Raw genomic sequence first — 22,618 nt, 5'->3', positions numbered from 1 at the left:
CAATTTATGCTCATGTATACCCTATTGCTATCCAATACTCAGGAGTAACATTTTGTCAATGTCTGCAGCTAAAAGAAATGACCAGTCACGGAGCAGTTATTAAGCCCTTTTTGGGCAAGTGCCAGGCACAGCGCTAAGTGCTGAGATTATAAAGACTAAAGTGGGACAAATTGATGAGTACTGTTTCCGTTTTGACTGAACGGTACATGTATCCTTAAGGTATACATGCAGTAAATATTCAGTGTAATTGTGCCTGTTCTTTGCCCTTCCTTGGGTTCAGTGCTTTGGCAGAGGCAAGAGGAAACAGTCCCCGCCCTCCAGGATCTCATAGTCTAGTTGTGGAAAAATACTCAAAACCAGGAGTGTACTGGTAAGTGTTTAACAACTGGCTCTCCAAAAAAAAAAAAGTACCTATACTTTTAACATTATTAATGTTTTCTCCATTACTTTCTTAAATCTACACTAGGGATGAGGAACCTGTGGCCTCGAAGCCACAGGTGGCCCTCTAGGTCCTCAAGGGCAGCCCTTCGACTGAATCCAAACTTCACAGAACAAATCCCCTTAATAAAAGGATTTGCTCAGTAAAGCTTGAATTCAGTCAAAAGGCTACACCCGAGGACCTAGAAGGCCACCTGTGGCCTCGAAGCTGCAGGATCCCTCCCCCTGGTCTAGACCATCAACAAACAATAAATCAAGTCCTTATTTGTAGCATTGGCCAATTTCTGAGGTATAAATGCCCACACTGAACATTTAACAGTTGGCTCTCTGGCCAGTGAGAGCTGGTTCCAGCACCTCCATGTCTAAAACAATAAGAGAAAGATACAAGACAAGATAAAATTCAATGCCAAATTATCTGTTACTGGCTCTTTGGCTATGGAATTTTAAAGAAAGGGAGGAGCGAAGGAAGCTGGGAAGGTTCTAATATTGGCTCAGTCATTGACTCACTGGGTGATCTTCAATCAGCCACATCCCTAATCTGGCCCTCAGTTTCTTCCTTTGTAAAATGAGGAGGTCGGGCCAGATCATCATTTGAGTCTCTCCCACCCAAAGCATCCTGTGTTCCGTGGTCCAAGGCCCTCCCAGCTCTGATATTCTGTGCTCCATGCTGGAAGCTCTCATAGGCTATGCTGAATAAGTCCTCCCAGAGCTAACCTTCTGTGGTCTATGTTCTAAGGGCTCCTCGAACAGAGAAGAGCCTGGAGTAGGAGTGACATAGCTAGTCTCAGAGTCAGGAAGACAGGTTCAAGGACAACGTCTTTACACACAAGCTTTTAACTCTGGGAAAGCCATTTAACTTTCACTTAGAGAGAAGTTGGGAAGCCATCTAGTTCAACTCATTCATTTTACAAATGATGACACAAATGATTTGCCCAAGGTCACACAGTTAGCAAGCACCAGAGGCAGGATCTGAACTCAGGTCCTGTGACTAGACAATCAATGCTCTTTCCATTATACCAGGGGTGGGAACCTTTGACCTCAAGGCCACATGTGGCCTCAGGGCTGCATGTTCCCTACTCCTGCACTATGCCATACTACCTGCAAGTCATTGAGAAACTCTCTAAGACTATAAATTGTAAAGGAGGTGCTGATATCCATTTGTGGAGAGCCTTCCCTCCTTAGGAGTCCCCTTTGCCAATGAAATCATAAGCCTCGTCCAAAAGACAACATTCTTAGATTCCTTCCCTCTAGAATGTTCTAGAGTCAAAGGTCTTTCCACACCTCTCACATTCTATGTATCTCAGCCCCTTGGCCCTCCCAGGCTCACTGTCAGGCCAGGCCAGGCCAGGGCTTACTGTGTGTTCCTGCCCTGATCAGATAGGATTGTGAGCATGGTGTGCCTCTGATCCAGGATGTTTCAAGCATAAACATTGTAGGCTCCTGGGAAACAGACTAGGATCCAAGCCTGGACAGGGGTCTGTCCTAGTGCCAGAAAGAGTGATTCATCTTCCCCTTCCCCCTGTGTCCTACTGCCTCTGCTCCTACCACCTCCCCTCACTGTGTAGATGCCAAAGAACTAAGCTAAGGTGGTGAGAGATGCTGAAGGTAGCATCATACTTAGTTATTGGCAAGATCGAGGGTGGCCATGCCTGAAAGCAAATGGATTTGGAGCCAGAAGATGTGGGTTTGAATCCTGACATGACTACTAATTACAGTATCTTTGTGAGCTTAGGCAAATCACCTAAGCTCTCTGAGATGGAGGCTCCTCATTTATAAAACAAGGGAAATTACAATGAGGGATCTCTAAGGCCTTTTCCTGCTCTAAATTCTAGGATTCAATGACTTGCAGGTAGTATGGTATAGTGGAAAGAGCACTGACTGACTCTGGAGTCAAAGGACCAGGGTTCAAATCCTTCTTCTGATGCTTGCTAACTGTGTGACCTTGGGCAAGTCATTTGTAATCTCATCTGTAAAATGATGGAGGGGGCAGCTAGGTGGCGCAGTGGATAGAGTACCAGCCCTGAAGTCAGGAGGACCTGAGTTCGAATCCAACTTCAGACCAAACACTTGACACTTACTAGCTGTGTGACCCTGGGCGAGTCGCTTAACCTAATTGCCTTAAAAAAAATTGTGTAAAATGATGGAGTTAGACTATATGGCTTCCAATGTCCTTTCCAACTTTAAATCTGTGACCCTCTAACCCACCGCACTTTGAATTTGGCCCCCTCAAGACAGATAAAACCTTCAAGGAAGGAGTCCAGTAAGAATGTAGACTCTTCTTCCCAGTTCAGTGATGGGCATGAAAAGTATCTGCTATGGCTTTGCGCCTGCCACAACCTGGGAGACCCGCAGAGGTCATTTAATTCAGCCCCCCGCTTCCAGGAGCCTCATATAGGAAAAGTGCTCTTTTGGGCCATCTCTTCCAAAGAGCTCATCTTGGGTAATGGAGAACAACACTGTCCCATTGCCTTAGCTACTGAATTACGGTAGCCTACTGGTTGGTTCCCCTGCCTCAAGTCTCTCCCCACTTCAGTCCATCTTCTACTCAATTGTCAAAGTGACTTTTTTGGGGGGGGTAAGGCAATCTGGGGTAAGTGACTTGCCCAGGGTCACACAGCTAGTAAATGTCTGAGACCAGATCTGAACTCAGGTCCTCCTGACTCCAAGGCCGGTGCTCTATCCACAGTGCCACCTAGCTGCCCTCAAAGTGATCTTCTTAAAGCTCAAGTCTGTCTATGTTAACTCCTCTTGGCACCGTATACATTCAATATACTCCAATGGCTCCTATCACCTCCAGGATCAAATATAAAATCATCTGGCATTCAAATCCCTTCATAACCTGCCCCCCCCAACACTGTTCCAGTCTCCTTACACCTTATATGTCTCACACAAACTCTGCAGACCAATGAACTGGCCACCCAACTGCTCCTCCCACAGGATGCTTCTATCTCCAGACTCCTAGCATTTTCCCTGGCTATCCCCTGTGCCTGGAATGTGCTGCCTCCTCATCTCCACCTCCTGGCTTCCCTGGCTTGCTTCAAGTCCCAGCTGTAATCCTACCTTCCACTGGAAGCCTTTCCAGATCCCCCTTAGCTCTGGTGCCTTCCCTCTGTGGATTATTTCTAAGCTAGCCTGTCTGAAGTTTACCTATAGTATACAGTAGTATATAGTATATTGTATACAGTTGTTCTTAGGCTGTCTCACCCATTAGATTGTGAGCTCCTTGACAGCAGTGACTATCTTTTATCTTTCTTTGTATCCCCCGCATATAACATAGTACCTGGCACATGATAGATGTTTAATAAATGTTTAGTGACTGACTGACTAGATGCTAAATCCATGACATGTGGTCTTCTGGGGCCATTCTCAGCCGGCCCTAGGGAAGCCTCCATTGGATCCCCCATAATCCTTTGTCCTCTGAAGGAAAAGTTCTCTGGAAAAGGAGCTGTGAGGGCTGCCTGGAATAACACTGTGATGGCAGAATTCTGCAGGGGGAGGAATGCCCCAGGGAGGGGGAGACTGGGAGTTCCTGCCTAAGGAGGGGAGGGGAGGGGAGGGAGCAGGGTGTGAGGGAGGAGCAAGGCTAAAGCCTGAAGATTCCTCTCTACATTCCTGTGAGTTAAGGCCTGGAACCCAAGCTCCTAGTATCTAGCATCACGTCCTCCAGAAAGAATCTCTTCTCATAACAAATGAAGAAGGTCATCTCGTCTGGGAAAGCATTCTGTCTCATTGCATGGGACCGGAGTGAGACAGAGGTTCATGGCCTTTGTTTGAAAGCCCCTGGGCCATTACGTCCAGAAGTGACATACTTCTGCCACAATCTGTCCTCCCTTGAGACCCCCTACCAAGCTCCAAGGAGGGCAATGCTCTAGAGCTAGGCCTGGCTGGCCTGTAAACCTTCATCACAGGGATGGGTGGGGGAGTCCCGGCTCTGCTCTCCAACCTGCCTTGGAAGAAGAAAGATTGAGGATCCAGAGGGTTCACAGAATCACAAAATACAAAAAAATGCATCATCATTATGTGAAAAGGCAAGTGCTTATTATGTGCTGGGCATTGGGTTAAGTGCTGGGGATAGAAATGTAAAAGTAAAACAATCCCTGCCCTCAAGAAGCTTACATTCTGGGGGTGGGGGTGGGGAGAGAGAGCACAGTTAGGGGAGTGGGAACTAGGAAAGGGTGAAGCCACAGGGATGGTGACTCAAGCCACAGAGTCACAGAATGATTTTCCCTTTCCAGAAGCAATGGATTGATTTGATTACTATTGGGGGAAAACTGGTGCTGGGCGTGGGGATGGTTTGTTTGGGTGGCTGGGTTGGGTTAGATACAGTAATAATAAAAACAACCCATTTCTAATGGACAAGCATTCTTTCTCACAACAACGCTGAGGAAGATAAGGCAACTATTATTTCCTATTTTATGTATGAGGAAAGTAAGTACCAAAGAGAAGTGACTTGTCCAACGTCATATAGCAACAACTTCAGATACTAGCTATGTGACTCTGGGTGTGTCATCTAAACTATCGGGCTCAGTTTGCTCAACTGTAAAATGAGCGTAATAATAGCAACAACTACCTCACAGAACCGTGAGGATCAAGTGAGGTGATAACATGTAATGCTCTTTGAAAAACTTGTAAGGAGCAGCTCAGTGGCGCACTGGCCCTGGATTCAGGAGGACCTGAGTTCAAATCTTGCCTCAGACACATAACACTTACTAGTTGTGTGATCCTGGGCAAGTCACTTAACCTCATTGCCTAGACAAAAAAAAAAAAAGAAAGCCTGAAAATATCTTATAAATATTAGTGTTATTATTACTATCAACTCAAGACTCCCAATTCCAAGCCCAATACCCTCAAGCACATCATTCTGTAGCTACAATTTTGTGCAAGGTCAGCCCTGGTTAACACCTCTGAACCCCAGATTCTTAGGGAGTAAATCCCCTGTTGTTTAGGGCCAATATAAGGGCCAAACAGGGCCAGCCTGGCTGGTACCCTGTCCTCAACCCCTCCTTAGTAGAGTCCATGAAGAAATAGTCAAAGGTGTTGGAAGAGAGGACCAAAAACACTCCATTGTTCTTAGGCCAAATTGAATGGCTGCATGAAGCTGTCTATGACACCCAGGGCAGTCCCCGGCAGGAGTATCTCTGCTACTTCTCCTCCACCTCCAGATTTGGATCTCCTCTCTCCTCCCACCCACCCCCACGCCCTGGGCTGCTCTAAGTTGCTGCCTGTGCACTTGCAACTTTAAGCATTCTCCTTCGGGGTCACGCTTGTAACCTGCACTTCTCAAGAAATGGACACCCAGTGTGTGCAGAGGGCAAACTCAGGGTTTCATGCCCACATACATTCCACCCCTGCCCAGGAAAGGAGGGATCCATGTGCCATTTTGTGGGGGGTGCTGATAAATGACTTCTATTTAGATAGATGGCCCAGCACTCTCTGGTGCAGGGTCTGCATTCAACATGGCACAGTAGAAAGAGTGTTGGTGTGGCTGAACAGAAGAGACATTCACTGAGCACCTACTGTGTGTAGAACCACACACACACAGCTCTTGGAGAAACAAAAAGTTGAGATAACATGTTCTCTGCTCTCAAGAAATTCAAGTAGTAGAGATGGTGTGGAATGAAAGAATGAGTAAAGCATTTATTAAGCACTTCGTGTTTGCAAAGCACTGAGAATACACACAGGAAATTAAGTGAGTCCTCTCAAGGAGTTCACATTGTACTGGGAGAGACAATACATATGGAAGGTTTCAGTTGCAAATCAAATGAAAAAGTCCCATGATCCTTAGGGTGCAGCAGCAAAGTAGAGAATGATGCACCTCCTTTAACATCATTTCCACATATAAATGATATCAGTTTCTGATGCTGAAACGTTTGACTAAGTCAAGAACTTTGGTCAAGAGCAGAGAACTTCCTTTTCTGTCTTCGGTTGCTGTTGTTCAGTCAGATCTGACTCTACATGACCCCAGAGACTTTTGCCCATGAGGTTTCCTCGGCCAAGATACAGAGTGGTTTGCAATTTCTTTAGAGATGAGGGACTGAGGTAAATTGGAGTTAAGTGACTTGCCCAGGGCCACACAGCTAGTAAGTGTCTGAGGTCAGATTTGAACTCAGATCTTCCTCACTCCAACCCAGTGTTCTGTCCCTGGACCTCCTGACTGCCCTCGAGTCTTCAGTAGGTGTGGCTACATTACCTGCAGGAGCTGTTGCCAGGCTACTTCTCCACGGGGTTGCTTTCCAGGCTGATGGTTGCAGGCACTAGCTGTAAGCATTGCTATTCCTAAGCCTCTGGTTTCAGGGTCCTAGGCCTTGTCCATCCCAGTCTGAGGAGAAATAATGGTCAACGTGGTAAAGTGGTTTGGCTTGCCTGGCACATGCTTCCTCCTGTCTCTCCTGCAGGGTGCCTTGCTGATTCCAATAGGCCAACTTGCCTGTCCTGTGGGTGACATTTGGTTGGCATTTGATGCATCGAGCACCGGGCTTGGAGTCAGGAAGGTCTGGGTTTGAATTCTACCTCCCACATTTGCTAGCTATGTGACCATGGACAGATAACTTAGCCTCTCTGAGCCTTAGTTTCCTCTTCTGTAAAGTGGGATGAAAATGATAGGAACTATCTCACAGGCAGCTGAGGGGATCACATAAGGTCATGTATTTAAAGTGCTTTACAAATCTTTAAGTGGTACTCAAATGTCAGTGATTAGCAGCAGCAGCAGTAATAACACAGAGGACAGACACCAGCATAGATAACAAGAATATGCAACAGTACATAAGAGAGCAGGGTGTAGAAAAAAAGTGCTATGGGAAGTCTGGGAGAGCAGCAAACATGAAGCTTTATATGAAACTCTATTTTTTTTTTAATAAATTATACAAATTAAAAAAAAATAAACTCATAAATTTTCTTTATTTATTAAACTCTTATTATGAGCCAGGATCAGAGATGGAGGGCTTCCTGGAGGAGATGGCCTGAGTTGGGCTTTAAATTATAAGCCCCAGACAGCAGGCCAAGAAGAGAAAGGAAGGTGGAGGGAGGGAGGAGGGGGAACAACAGATTTCAAGTATGGGAAAGGGAGTGAGCAAAGATCACAGCCTCACAGATTTAGGGATAGCAGGGACCCGTGAGACCATCTCACCTATTCCAATCCCTTCATTTTACAGCTAAGGGAGCTGAGGCTCAGGGAAGTGGCAGCTGGGTCACTCAGTAGGTGGCAAAGGCAGGATCCAAAGTGACCATCTCTGACACTGAGGCCAGTGATCTTTTTCCTGTACCACACTGCTTTCTGAGGCCCGGACACTGAAGACCACAGCGTGTACTCAGAGAGGCAGAGAGACTTGTCCAGAAAGACTGCAGAACAGAATACTTGGAAGGGAGCTAAAAACAGGAGATTGTGACTAGGAGGACTGGAGTTCTAGGCCTGACTCTGCTACTTACTGTGTGACTTTGAAGAAGTCATTCCACCTTTGTAGGCCTTTGTAGAGGGCCACTAGGTGGTGTAGCGGATAGAGCGTCAGCTCTGCAGTCAGGAGGACCTGAGTCCAAATCCGGCCTCAGACACTTACTAGCTGTGGGACCCTGGATAAGTCACTTAAGCTTGTTTGCCTCAGTTTCTTCATCTGTAAATGAGCTGGAGAAGGAAATAGCAAACCATTTCAGTATCTTTGCCAAGAAAATCCCAAAAGGAATCACAAAGAATAATATGAGTAATCGACTGAAAAAAAGACCTTATTGTGATAAGAAAAGGTCATTTCTGAGTTCAAAATCATGGAGGGAGATGGCCTAGTTCTGGATGTGGGTGAGATCTAAGGTGTGACCATCCCTGCCAGTGGCTAGGGTAGACTGAAGATCACAGGAGGGAGGAGTTTGATGAACTCAGAGTTAAAGCAGGCACCTGGTGCCTGGCTCCCTCCCTCTCCATTTCTGGCTCATCCTCTGGTCTGCTCCATCCTCCTCAGGGGCACTTTTCTTTCCTCACTCCCCCTTTCCAGGTCCACTTTATGTTTTGTCTTCCCTATTAGAATGCTAGCTCCTCCATAGAAGAGCCCCACCCCTTGTTTTCTTATTTTTGTGCCCCCAGCACTTAGCCCTACTTAGTGTAGGGCACTTAGGAACCACTTAAATGCTCTACTAGTCTGTCATCTGTCTCTTTGTCTAACTCTCTATCCAGCTATTTTTCTATCCACCTCTGTCATCTATTCCTCTCCACCCATCTATGTATCATCCATCTCTCTCTAGGTGTTTGAGGAGACATGGTCATCCATACTTCAGCCCCCAAGGATAAGGACAAGATTTGGGTTGGAAAGAAAAACTTCAGGCCATGTACTCTTCTAGAGAAAGAAGGAAGAGTGACTTGGAGGCTAGCAGATTGGAGCATCAAGGATCTGGGCTGGATGCTGGCACTTCCCAGCTATTTCTAAGCTAGGCTGCCTCCATTCTGGCCATTTATTTTACCCTCCTTCCATCTGCCCTGGAGCCCTAACAAGTGAGCTTTGCCCTTATCCTGGCCAGACCCTGGGCCACCACACACTTCCAAGCTATTTCCAAACCAAGATCTCACAGGTACCCCACCCCCCACTTGCAACTCTGGAAAATGAGGAAGCATCAGATCATTGACTTAGAGCTGGAAAGAGCTTTCGAGTTCATCTAATCTGACCCCCAATTTTTCAGACATGTCTCTGGGAGGATGAACACCTTAACCAGGGGTCACAGGGCTATCAAATAGCTGATCTTGGGATTTTGAGCCTCCATCCTCTGATTCCAAATTCAGTACTTTTATGACAATGCATTAGACAGCCTTTAAAGCCTTCCTACTGAGAAAGTAGCAGAGGTAAGTGAAGTGCTCCATTCTGAATATGGAAAGAAAATTTTGAGGAGGGTTTGGATCTCAATGAGATAAGAAGGAAATGGGAAGATTTCCATGCCTATTAACTTGTGAATATTCATGGGAGAAATGTCTGTTAGAATCAAATAAATAAATGAAAAAAATAAAAAAAATAAAAGACCTTAGTTTTCCCATCTCTCCAGTGGGGGTAATGAGCACATCTACTGTATGGATCAAAGGAAATCTTGGATATGAGTTCTTCTGGAAGTCTGAAGCCCAGGTTTCTTGTAAGGGAGAAGAGGGCAAGACCACCATTGCCTAATTGTTGCTGTTGGCAAGTTTAGGTTGTTGGGTTTTTCTCCATGGCACTTCCACAGATTTTGATTCACATGAAAGAGGTTCCCCCAGAGGCCAACAGACAAGAGGAGCCAGAGTGGGAGGAAGATACTCCTGCCTAAAAATATTTCTTCCCAGTGATGCGTGGAATTCCATCATTAACACTTAATTCCTGGGGTTAAGCATTGCCTTCTCTTTTAAACAGAAAATCCTCCATGAAGCAGGAACACATCCGATCCCAAAACGTTAGAGCTAAGCTAGAAGAGACCTTAGAACATAGACTGTCAGCGCTGGAGGGGACTTTAGGGACCATCAAATCCAAATTCCTAATTTCATGGTTAAGGAAACTAAAGCCCAGAGATGGAAAATAATTATCCAAGGTCACACAGAAAGATATGGCAGAAATGAGACTCGGAGCCAGACCAGGACTCTTCCCACTAGACCGTAATTCCTCGTCTTTAAAAGTTCCAAGGCTGGTGCAGCTGGTGGCTCAGTGGATAGAGCACCAGCCTTGGAGTCAGGAGGACCTGAGTTCAAATTCAGCCTCAGACACTTGACAGTAGGTGTGTGTCTCCAGGCAAGTCATTTAATCCTGATTGCCTTGCAAAAAAAAAAAAAAGTCCCCAGGTCTTAGAATACTTGCTTCTAGACAGAGAAGCTGAGTTGCATGGGAATTCTGGTGATGGAGGGGATGAAGGAAGGGGGACGAGCTGAAACTGGAGATTTCTCAGGCTTCCAGGAGCCTGATCTGCAGGAGTCCTGCTCTGTGGTCTCCTTTCCCTGTGTGAGCACTGGGTTATGTGTGGAGATGGTTGGAAGAGCAAGGAAGGTACCAGCAGGGGTCTGAAGCCCCAGGCATGACCTTCTGGCCAACCTTCTCAGGGCTGGTCTGATCTGGCTTGCTAGGGAGCAGGGTTTCCCACTGAAGGTCAAGTAGCTGACAGGTCCCAGTCAGGCCAAATTTATGCAGGAAAGGATAGAGGGATGGCATAGGGAAGTAAGTTCTGTTTTTTTTAGGCAAAAGACCTGGTCAGGTTCAAATCCCAGTTCTGCCACTGACCTGCCAGCAGTGGGATCTTGGGGTAAGTCCCTTAGCTTCTCTGGACCTCAGTTTTCTCATCTGCAAAAGAAGGGGGCTGGCCTAGCTGATCCCAGCTCTGACATGCTGCAATTCTCTATGACCCAGTCCTTTCTGGGGTCTTTTCTCAAAGACAGCCTTGCCATGCCATCCTCAGGCACCTGACAGCTTCAGGAGCCTTCCTGCTCCACCCCCACTGTCCCCCAGGAGGAAAGGATTTTGCCGGCCAGCCTTGCATCAGGCCTGGGGAATGGTTGGGAGGAGAGCCAATGGCAGCAGAGACAGTTGTCTCCAAACAGAAATAGTTTTCTTCCCAATAATCTGTTTTCAATCTCTCTGTCTTTTAAACCCCTTCCTGCCAAGGAACTAAGCACACACACACACAGCAGCTTCCCTTCCCAAGCCAAGTCCCAAGATCATGGGATCATAGGATTTAGAGCTGGAAGGGATCTTAGAGACCACATAGTTTAACTCCCTCATTTTACAGAGGAAGAAACTGAGGACCAGGGGTGAACATGCCTAAGATTCACTGGCTGGAAATGTCTAGCCCTCTGGGCTTTTCTCTATGAAGCAACCTGCCCAGGGCAGATGCAAGGCCATAAAACAACAAATGTTTACTAAGCACCTAATGTGCACAGACATCTGTGATGCTGAGGCAGGCACAAAGTTTAGGTGTGACATGGTCTGTATCTTCACAGGGTTCACAACCTAACAGTGGGGTAAGATACAGATATATAACAGGAATCACAAATGAATGCATGAAGAGGAATAAATTAATAAATTAATGAATGAAAAGTCTTTTTTGAAGTACCCTGCGTGCCATTGCTTACAAAAAGCTAGCCGTCAAGAAGCTTAGATTTTTTTTTTTTTTTTTGCATTTTGGTGAGGCAATCAGGGTTGAATGACTTGCCCAGGGTCACACAGCTAGTAAGTGTTAAGTGTCTGAGGCTGGATTTGAAGTCAGGTCCTCCTGAATCTAAAGAGGCTTAGATTTTCGTAGGGGAAGGACAACAGCGTAGTGGAGTGGTGGCCGAGAAGGGGTGTTTTGGTTTGGAAAGTCACAGGGATAGTGAATGGAGTCATATGGGAATTGATAACTTGCCCCTTTGCAGGAATGGAGGGATTGATGTGATTACCATTCCCTGACCAAGAGAAGGAAAGGCTGTGGGAAGGACAGGTACTTGTTAGAAAGCATGGTAGGAAAATGACCAGGGTATAATGAAGGAGGGGAGTATGAGGCCAGCTAAACATGGTAAAAGCTCACGAATCACAGAACTGAAAAGGTAGAAGAGAACTCAGAGATCATGTAACCCAGTGCTCTTATTCTACAGATGAGAAACCAGAAGCATGGGGAGTTGAAACAAATGGTCCCATATCACAAATGGAGCAGTAAGTGGTGCAGGATTCAACCCCAGGTGTTCTAATTCCAAACCTTCTGCTCTGAGGTCACACACAGGGTCAGAGGTGTTGGAGCTGGAAAGGACCTTCAAGGCCATCTAGCCCAGTCCCTTCACTTCAGTAAGGCCCAGAGAGGTTCATTGACTTACCCAAGGCCACTCAGATGGTAAGTGGTAGTACCAGGATTCAAATTTGAGTCTTCTGACTCTAAAACTATTGCTACTGGGTATTTCCACACCGGATCCTGCAGTGGAAGGAGCTTGACGATAATTTTAGCATCTCTTTCCACCATGCCCCAGCTGTCACCGAAAGTAGGGGGGCATGGGGCAATACCGGCTACTGTTCGCTGTGTGTGTAGCCTGTAGTTTCTTGTGGGGCTTTGAGCCCAGTCTGCCTCTCAGGAACCTGCTGCACTCTATAGCCAGAACCTCTAGGACCAACGTGGGAAAGGATCTTAGAACACAGAGCATGGAACAAACTAGAAAAAACTTTAATGATCATTTAGTCTAACCCTCTTATTTAAAAAAAAAATGTATTGAAGCCATGATAGTCATTTCTCAATCTAGCCCTCTTCCAGATTCCCCATTTCTAGTGAGCATTCCCTTGTATCAAAGGAAAACAATAAAACAAAACTAACCAGCACAGTAACATTTGACAGTGTTTGCAACATTCTCCAGCCATTCTCTTTCCCCTGCCCAGAGTGAAAAGAGGAAGGTTCATTTCCTCCTTTCTTCTCCCCAGCCAAGGTCGTTCATTATAATGACAGAGTGTGCAGGGTTGCCTTAACCTTCTTTTCACTTACTTTATTGTAGTCATCATGTAGGTTGTTTCCTGGTTCACTTCTTTCTGCAGCTGTTCTCACAAATCTTCCTCATCTTTGTTGTTTCTTATTTTGTTTGTTGTTCAGTCATGTCGGACTCTTTGTGACCCCATTTGGAATTTCCTTGGCAAAGATACAGGAATGATTTGTTGTTTCCTTCTCCAACTCACTTTCCAGGTGAGGAAAATGAGGCAAACAAGGGTAAGTGACTTGCCCAGGGTCACATAGCTAGTAAGTGTCTGAGACCGGATTTGAACTCAAGATGAGTCTTCCTGACTCCAGGCCACACACTCTATCCACAGTGCCAACTACCTGCCCTGTTGTTTCTTATAGCACAATAGTATTCCAAGACACACTCCTATGTCATGGTTTGTTCAGGCTGTCCCTAATTGAGGGCACCCCCTATAGTTACTGGTTTTTGCTATCACACAAAGCATTGCTATGACGATTTTTTTATGTGAAAGATCTTTATTTTTCTTTAAAGCTTCTTTTTAGTCTTTGACTCCTTTGGAACATATGCCCAGCAATGCAATCCATGCATTTTTATAAGAAGTAAGCTGAAATCTGAGGAAGAGATATGTGGATCATATATGGAGTGGTGGAGGTGGAGTCAGGAAGATCTGAGTTTGAATCCTGCCTCAGATGTTCACTAGTTGTGTGACCCTAGGAAAGTCACTTATCTTCTCCTCCTTGGTTTCTTCATCTGTAAAATAGAGATAATAATTTCACCTACAAGTGAAATGATACATGAAAAGTGCTTTGCAAACCTGGAAATGCTATATAATTGCCAGTTATTAGCTGTGAATTAGAGAAGTACAAACAAATTTCTATGTGAGGTTATCATAAGGGATGGGAGATTTAAAACTTGGAAGGGCTTTTGACACCATCTAGTCTAAAAAGGCAGGTCATCACTGACAGGAGGAAACATGGAAGTATGAGGCACTAATCTCCTACCAAATAGTAAGCCTATTTCAGCTAGGTAGGTCTTCTCATTCATTCTCACTCCAATATATCAAAACATTCTTGCCTCTGGCCCTTTGTTCTCCTCTTTTTCTTACTTCCAATCTTCGTCCTTCCATTCAGCTAATCAAATAACAAGCATTTAGTAAGCATCCACTACAAACTTGGCATAGGGTTAAATGCTAGGGGTACAAAGAAAATGGAAAATACTGCCTGCCCTTAAGGAGCACACATTCCAATGGGTAGATAACATACAAACAACTGTGTACATACAAGATAAAAAGGATCTAAATGGGAGATGATCTCAGAAGGAAGGCACCAAGATAGGAAGGACAGGAAAGGCCTCTTGATAGAGATGGGATTTAACCTGAGTGTTAAAGGAAGCCAAGGAATCTAGAAGGAGTGGGTAAGGAGGGGAGCATTTTAGGGATAGGGGACAGCCAGTACAAAGACACAGAGTTGGGAGATGCAGTATCTTGCTTGAGAAATAATAAGGTCAGTGGATTGAAGAGTACGTGGAGGAAAGTGAAGTGTTGATATCACTTGAAAGATAGGAAGGGCCCAGGTTATAAAGGGCCCTAAAATCCAGAGGATTCTATATTTGCTCCAGTAGGCAATAGAGAGTCCCTAGAATTTATTGAGTATGTGAAGTGACCTTGTCAGATCTTGAATCCCTTTGGCAGCTGAGTAGAGGATGAACTGCAGCGGGGAGGGAATCGAGGCAGCCATTAATAGTCCAGGCTTGAAGTGATGAGAGGCTGTGCCAGGTTGGCAGCAGTGTGACTGGAGAGAAGGGGATGTAGACAAGAGCTGAGAAACTGTAAAGATGGAAATGACAAGACTTGGCAACCGATTGGATAGATTGTTGTGTGAGTGCAAGTAGGGAATCAAAGATGATGCTGAGATTGTGGTCCTGGGTAACTGGGACGATGATACTGCAAATAGCAACAACAAGGAAGTTGGACAGAGGAGAGGCCTTGGGGGACGCTCAAAGAGTTTATTTTGGGACATGTTGAATTTCAGATGTCTATGGGCCATCCAGTTTGAGATGTCTAAGAGGGAGCTGATAATGTGAAACTGGAGGACAGGAGAGCACTTAGGACTGAATAAAAACAAAAATCTGAAAATCATATGCATAGAAATGATAACTGATTCCCTGGGAACCAATGAGTTGACTAAGTACAATAGTATTAAAAAGAGAAAGCCAAGGATAGACCCTTGGGAGAAACCCATAATTAGTGGGCTGACCTGAAAGAAGATCCAGCCAGGGGACTGAGGAGTGGTCAGACAGGCAGAGGAAAGAGAGAGCATTAGGAAAACCTAGAGAGAAGGAAATATTCAGAAAAAAGAGGGTGAATGGCAGCGTTAAAGGCTGCAGAGAGGTCAAGAAGCTTGAAGATTGAGGAAAGGTCATTAGATAAGGCAGTTAAGAGATCACTGATAACTTTGGGGGAAGTGGTTTCAGTTGAATGATGAGGTCCAAAGCCAGACTGCAGAGGATTTAGACCAGACTAAGGGAAGAAGTGGCGGGGCTGGTGTAGGCAGCTTTTTCAAAGAGTTAAGGTTTGAAAGGGAAGAGATATAGAACAATAGCTAGGAAGGATGGACAGATAGAAGGAGGACTTTTTAAGAACAGGAGAAGTGTAAGCAAGTTTGTAGATAGCAGGGAAGCTGCCAGTAGGCAAGAAGAAATTGAAGATCAGTTAGAGAATAGGGATGATAGGGGGGGATGTCTGCTAGATTTTCCCCAGTGGGGAAAGATATCTGAGTGATATGAGATGGAGAGAAGAAAGAGTTCTTGTTGAATGGTCTCAATTTTGGAGGGTGAAGTATGAGAACAAATCTTCAGCTAAGAGAATGGAGTGAAGGGAGTGTCACAGCAGGCTTGAGAAGGAACAAAAAGATTTGGAATAGCTGCTGTGGTAAGTGGGACAGTGAATCAATCGGGGGTATAAAATGATTGCCTTCCTGCTGTGAGGCCCCAGTTGAAATTACGTAACAAATTTGGAGTCGATCCAAACAGCACAGTTTTGTGATTTTCTCCAGCTTCATTCAGCACCATATGAACAAGACTGAAAGCAGAGAAAGCAGCCATCCTAGGTTGGGGTTTGGCAAGGCATAATAAGTGGCAAGGGACTCACATAGAAGATAGTGAGAGTTGAACTAGTTTTCTAAGAGGTAGAGATAGTGGAAGGAGAGTGTAGCTGGTGCAGAAGGGGGATAAAAATGAGGGGTAGAAGGATTGGAGGTCACAATGAGGACAAAGAACTGGGGACAGAGAGGGAAAGATGGAATGGCAAAAGATTGTGATTAGATAAAAGAATTTCATAGTTTATGAACATGGAAAGAGCAAGAGCATTTGTGGGATTGACAAGATCAAGGTATGACCACATCTGTGTGTAGCTGGGGAGGAGTGGAGGAATAAAAAGGTCATGGGAATTGAGTAAAATGAGAACCTGAGAAGTCAGGATGTTTGAGGGAGTCACAATATGTATGTTGAAGTGCCCTAGTATGGGCTAGGAAAGACCAAGCCATCATGACTTCTCATAGAGATCAGAGTTTAGAGCTGGATGGAACCATAGACCAGGAAACTGAGGCACATTGAGGAGAAGTGACTTGCCCAAGGTCACACAGGTAGTACATAGTAGAGGTAGGCTATGAACCCCTTTGAACTGACTCCACACCCAGGGTTCTTCCAGCTATACCGTGCTGCCTTAGCTCTGCCTGTCCAAGGTTGAACTCAACTTCCATCTTCTCCAGGAAAGATTCCTTGAGTGCCATAGTCCACTTCTCCTTTCTCCCTCCATCCCACTAACTACACCACTCACCTGGCCTTTGGCACAGACTGCTTGGAGTCATTACTGAACTGTTTCATGTACCTCTGATTTATCTTCCTGACTAGACTCTGAACTCTGTCAGGGCAAGGACCAGATCTGATCCCTCCCTGTGTCCCCCACTATACCAAGCCTTGTACTTGGCACTGGTAAGCACCCAAATAAAAATGTAATTAATTTGAATTCAATGAAAAACATTTAACTACTGTGTTCAGAGAGACATTGCAGACAAGGAAGAAGATAAGTAGTTCATGTAAATGACCAATAAACATTTATTAAGCACTTGCTATGTTTCAGGCATTGGTGAAACAAAGGTAAAAACCAAAGTGTCTGTTCTGAAGGAGCTTGTATTTCATAGGGAGAAATAATATGTACACATATGTGTAGATTCAAAATATATACAGAGTAAGTATACATTAACGAGGGAGGGCACTAATAATAACGATAATAATAGTTAATACTTATATAATGCCTACTATGGGCCAGCCACTGTGCTAAGTACTTTACAAATATTATCTCATTTGGTCCACACAACAACTCTGAAAGGTGAGTGCTATTGTTATTTCATTTTACGGATGAGGAAACTGAAACAATCAGAGGTGAAGTGACTTGCGCAGGATCACACAATTAACTAGTAAGTGACTGAGGCTAGATTTGAACTCAGATATTCCTGACTCCAAGCCTGGAACACTATCCTTTGTGCCTCTAGCATCTGGGAGAGGGGCACAGGAAAGGCTTCATGTAGGAGGTGGCATTTGAACTGAGCCCTGATAAAACCTAGATTCCAAGAGATAAGGAGAGAGAACATTCCAGGCATGGAGTACAGCCTTTGCAAAGCAAAATGAGAGTGATGGAATGCCATGTGTGAGGAATAGCAGGGAGGCCAGTTTGGATAGACTCCAGAGACTGGGAAGAAGAGTAGTGTGTAATAAGTCTGCAAAGCTTGTGGAGCCAGAATGCAGCAAACAGGCCTCCTTCACCCTTGCATGGGAGGGGACCAGGTTAAAGGCATGCATACAAGGTGTGGTAGGAAGAAGGGAGCTTCTTAGAAGTCCAAAGACAGAGCTCTGAACATCAACAACACTGAGAAGCCCATGCTGCTGACCAACCTGAAGAATGAGAGCCAGCCTTGGGCATTGAACATACTGTTTTCAGAATTTGAGAGGCAAGGGAGCTGGCCTGGACAATTAACAATATTGCTGAGAAAAAAATAGAGTCAAAATGCCCCCGGGCACTCCACCTTTAAGGACAAACAGGCAAACAGAAGACACGGGAACCCTTGACCGTGGAGCTCAGTGGAGCTGTTATCTGGACTGAATTGTAGGGACTGGACCTTGGGGTTTGAACACCTGGGATAGAAGCGAAAGGGGCTAATCTATTGCCTCTTCCCCTTTTTTTTTTAATTAGTAAACACCAAGCACTTATGTGCCAAGCATTGTGCTAAATACTGGGGATACAATGAAAAATCAAAAGCAGTCCCTGTCCTCATGGAGCTGACTTTTGAATGGGAGAAATAACACATATATAAGCCAGTATATATATGATAAATAGAAAGCAGCCTTAGAGGGGAAGGTCCTCACAGCAGAGGGATCCTCCTGCAGAAAGTGGTACTTGAACTGAGTCTTAATAAATCAATTTTTGTCAATGTTTTATTAACCAGCCTCATTGCTTGTAAGCAGAGAAGGGGACAAGGGAGGAGGTCCTGAAGACATATGCAGGCCCCATTTCTGATGTTACTCCTGGGTAGGATTATGATAGGTGGTTGTTGTTCAGTGGTTTCAGTTATGTCTGACTCTTTGTGACCTCGTTTGGGGTTTTCTTAGCAAAGAAACTGGAATAATTAGCCATCTCCTTCTCCAGCCTTTTTTTTTTTTTTCTTACAGCGGAGAAAACTGAGGCAAAGAGGATTAAGTGTCTTGCCCAGGGTCACACAGCTAGTAAGTGTCTGAGGCCAGATTTTAACTCAGGTCTTCATGACTCCAGGCCTGGCGCTCTGTGAACTCTGGCGCCACCTAGCGGTCATTATGAGGGGAGAAGCTCCTAAATTTGAACTCAACCATGCATACTGGGAGCTAAGATCCTGAGCCATAGGTTAAATCTAAACAAGCTACAGGCACTGCTCATTAGAACTTGAGCAAGAGGAAAACACAAATACAAACAAGTACAATACAGAATAATACATATATGTAACGGAGACGTGCAGACAAAATTCTGTGTGAGCTCTGAGGGTGAAAGGTCATTACTCATTCAGGTGGCTGAAAGAAGATCAGGAAGACTTCCTGGAAGAAGAGGCATCAATTTGGCCTTTAAATAAAGCCTTAAGAACACAGATTAAGGGACCTCAGACGTCATCTATTCCAACCCCCTCGTTTTACAGATCAGTAAGTGATGTGATACCCAGAGAAGTCAAGTCATTTGCCCAAGTTCATAGAATTTGCACCTGGGTCCTCAGACTCCAGGCTCACTCTTGTTTTCACCTCCCAGCAGAGTAACTGAGAGGAGGAGAAAATTCAGGGTATGGCTCAGGAGGGGAAACCGGTTAAGCCAAGGCTGATTGCTCGATTGCACTGTAGAGAGAGTAGTCAGAGGCCTTAATTAAAAGGAAGGAGTAAGCCTTAGGTAAGCTTTAATGGCGCACACCAGGAAAAGGATCAATTACCAATACCCTCCTGCACAATTTCCCCAGAAGTACTAAGGGTTGGCAGAATGCCAAGCCAGCTTCAGCAACCTCTCAGTGAACAGCGCCACCTACTGGTCCAGGACTCACCAACAGTTCCTTTGTCTTGTTCCCTATTTTCAGGTTCTTGCTTCTGGGCCTACAGGGATCCTGGCAATAAATTATTTCCAAGGGCCTTTCTGACTCAAACATTCATAATTTAATGGACTAGCTATTAAACAGCTACAAGTTGCAAAACCCTTTAGTCAGTGCTGGGAATAACACATATGGCATTTGTGTTATATTTGTTGTACGACATTTGTGTTAACCATAACAGGATGACAGGTCCCGCTCCCACCGAGGAGCCTATAATCAAATGGAAGAGAGAGGAGAACTAGTATATATGGAACTATGATACAAAGGAGAGAGAAATAAGTTTGAGGGAATGGGTTAGGCAAAGTGGCATGAGAAATCTGAGAAGGGAGAGACCATTTGCACCTGGGAAGGGCGTGGGCAAAGGCTTCATGGAGGCAGAAGCATCCAAGTTGGCCTTGAAGGACAGGAAAGACATCAGCAAATGGAGATGGAGATGAGTTAGAATAGGATGAGAAGTAGGGCAGGAGAGTAGCACTTTACCTCATCTGAGCCTCAAAACAATCATGTAAGGTAGGCCGAGTGGTATGATGGTGGTTGTTGTTAGCATACCAGACCAGTTATTTCATCAGCTTAGGGAACCCCCAGTGAGGAACTCCTTTTATTTCTTTTTTTTTGTTTGTTTGTTTTTTGTTTTTTAGCTAGGCAATAGGGTTAAGTGACCTGCCCAGGGTCACATAGCTAGTAAGTACTATATGTCTGAAGTTGGATTTGAACTCAGGTCCTCCTGAATCCAGGGCCAGTGCTCTATCTGTTGTGTCACCTAGCTGCCCTGGAACTCCTTTTACCAATGCAGATTGGCACTTTTTTTTTTTCCAATTTAGAGTCTTAGAGTATTGAGGGCACTGAGAAGAGAAGAGATTTGTCCAGGGTGGCATAGTGAGTACAAGTCAGAGGAGGCAGGACGTGAACCTAGCTCTTCTTAACTCTGAGCCAGTTTCCTAGCTACTATATGACACTGCTAAAAGGGGACAATCAATTCTGCTAAAGTAGTTTACCCAGTGGCTTTTGGAAAATATGGGATAGGGGTACAACATTCAGAAACTTCACGAAGATGGAGACCTACTCAAAATGGTAGCCCAGTTTTATACATGCTACATTGTTAAGAACTGCCATACATAAATAAAACAAGAAATAGCAGCGTCTGAGGTCTTGGGCTACTGCTCAGCCTTTTCCCCAGTTCTTGTAGTCCAGGATGTCAAAGTCTTTCTATTGGTGGGCAGGCTGTGTGGGAAGAGAGCATTAGGGCCAGGCTTCTTCTACCCACATCTCCTATGATAGCAGAAAATATGTATCGGAGGCAGCTAGGTGGCACAATGGATAGAGCACCGGCCCTGAAGTCAGGAGGACTGGAGTTCAAATCCAGCCTCAGTTCAAACACTTGACACTTACTAGCTGTGTGACCCTGGGCAAGTCACTTAACCCCAATTGCCTAAAAAAAAAAAAAAAGTAATGAATATGACACTTTACTTTGGAAAAGACCTAAAGTTTGCTTGTGGAAGTAGGGATTGGAAAGGTTGCAGCTTGGGAGTGATTATAATATTTTCTGTGTTCTCTTGCAGTTTCTAGTGGAGGAAATTGAGCATAAGCAAACTTGAAATTCGGGCTATACTCCAATTGTTCCCTAATATGTCAGTGGCCTTAGAATGAATTCAAGTTTTAAAAGCAAGCATTAGAGCAGGACTGATTGTAGCATGAGATAAAACTGGACAAATAGTAATAATCCCTCCTATTCAGAGTTTTCAAAGTATTTAACATTTCTTATCTCTTTATAGTTTATTTATTTTTTTACTTTTTGGTGAGGCAATCAGGGTTAAGTGACTTGCCCAGGATCACATAGCTAGTAAGTATCAAGTGTCTGAGGTCAGATTTGAACTCAGGTCCTCTTAACTCCAGGACCAGAGCTTTATCCATTGCACCACCTAGCTGCCCCTAACATTTGTTATCTCATCTGATCCTTACAAATCAGTGAGGTAGCAAGAAATTCTCACCTGTTTTACAGATGAAGAAACTCAGGCTAAGATATATTAAATGACATTCTTAAGTTCACACAAAAAAGCAAGCTGCAGAGCCAGAATTCAAACTAAGGTCCTTGGACCTCCTAACTCCAGGCTCTGTGCTCATTCTCCTTAGGAAGGCAGATAAGCAATTAACATTTGTGAAGCACTTACAATGTGCCAGGCACTGCACTAAGCACTGGAGATACAAATGCAAGCAGAAAGAAAAAGTCCCTGTCCTCAGGGAGCTTACATGCTAATGGTGGAAGACTACAGATAAAAGGGAGCTGAAAAGGTGGGAGGAAGTTACCTGTACGGGAGCTTGGGGGTGAAATTTGGAAAGTCAGAAGCAAAGCCAAGAGGGGTATGAACATGCTTGGCCTAGGCCTGTTCCTAAAATGGAGGGGACCAATGGAAGAAGAGTGCCATTGTGGCAGAAATATATTCCAGGGCGAGAAGGCCCCAGATTCTGAGAAAAATCCCAGAATGAAGTCAACTGAGACATGGTCAAATTAATTCTAGTGGGCCAGAATTCAGACTGGTACCTGGCCACCCAGGACTTCACTGATCCCTGTGCCTAAAAAAACCCAAACCTTTCTTCTCTACCTTCAAAAGTGGGCTGGATACAAAGAGGCTTATTGAACTGAAGTGGAAACATTTCCCTGTTTGTCTAGGCGCAGACAACTAATCCCATTTGGGTGTCATTTGGCAGCTATAACTCAGTGACCTAAGGTCTTACCTATGCCTCTTTACAAGTTAGTTGAGGAGAATGAGTCAGGAAGATCTGGGTCATGACTAGCTGTGTTGGACTTTGCCTCAGCTTTCTCATCAGTAGTATGAGGGAATTAGACTCGATGACCTCTAAGGTCATCTTCCAGCCCTAAATCTATACTGAGGAATATTTGATTTTGTAGGAGAGGGTAACATCTCAAAAAAAAGATTTTTATGGTAGCAGTATTAGTCACTGCATGGAGAAATCCCTGCCAAGAGAGGAATGCCTTCCTTGTCACTAGTACCACCAATTGTCATGGATGGGTGGGTACATCCAAGAGCCCTAGGGGTGTTGATACCCCTAGACCAATGGTCCTGCTTACAGCTTATCCTCTGAAACCATCAACCTGGAAAGTAACCCCATG

General features: G+C 44.8%; 1 pseudogene; it reads right to left on the bottom strand.

The window, feature by feature from the left end:
* Positions 1 to 22,618, bottom strand: part of LOC114032985 — a 68,538-nt pseudogene that overhangs the window by 4,411 nt on the left and 41,509 nt on the right.

This window comes from Vombatus ursinus, unplaced genomic scaffold, assembly GCF_900497805.2.
Source record: "Vombatus ursinus unplaced genomic scaffold, bare-nosed wombat genome assembly UNPS02000580.1, whole genome shotgun sequence".
NCBI classification, from domain to species: Eukaryota; Metazoa; Chordata; class Mammalia; order Diprotodontia; family Vombatidae; genus Vombatus; species Vombatus ursinus.
The sequence above is the reverse complement of the archived record's forward strand: the minus strand, read 5'-3'. Positions and strand labels throughout refer to the sequence as shown.